Source organism: Antennarius striatus, chromosome 6 (assembly GCF_040054535.1).
Source record: "Antennarius striatus isolate MH-2024 chromosome 6, ASM4005453v1, whole genome shotgun sequence".
Classification (NCBI taxonomy): domain Eukaryota; kingdom Metazoa; phylum Chordata; class Actinopteri; order Lophiiformes; family Antennariidae; genus Antennarius; species Antennarius striatus.
The window spans coordinates 18,045,684-18,046,259 of NC_090781.1; positions in this window are offsets into that span (position 1 = coordinate 18,045,684).

Consider the following 576-nt stretch of genomic DNA (forward strand, 5'->3'; position numbering starts at 1 on the left):
ACATGACATTTTGTCATAAATGCACATAAATATGGAACATTTTGAAAAAGATTCACAATTTGAGTTAAAAATCTGCAGCTTAGCATAAAATGTGAGTTTAAGGCTTCATAACTTTACAACCTTTAAGTTCAATAGTTCCAAAGGAATGTTTAGGGGGGTAGGAGAGGAAGTAGCAGTGATGTTGGATTAAACCTGAGAGTGAAGCGGCGAGCAGGACGGGGTGTCCTCAAACGCCTCAGCGGGTCTCACCTTTAACCTCTGCTAACGGCTTATTGGTGGAGCGATGAATCTGAGACACCACAGCCTTTCTGTTCCCAAACATAGCTCCGCCCTCATGAATGACATCATCAGTGTTTTCTTGCAGGTAAACAGGTAAACATTTATTACGTCAATGCTACATCTCAATGATAACGTAAAGCTCATAATGTGCTTGTCCTAATGCGTGGTGATGTGTGTGTGTGTGTGTGTGCGTGTGTGTGTGTGTGTGTGTATGTGTGTGTGTGTGTGGTCATTCATGGCTGCAGGGAAGGCTTGGCTCCATTCACACACATACAATCCATCTTCATCCCTCCTCTA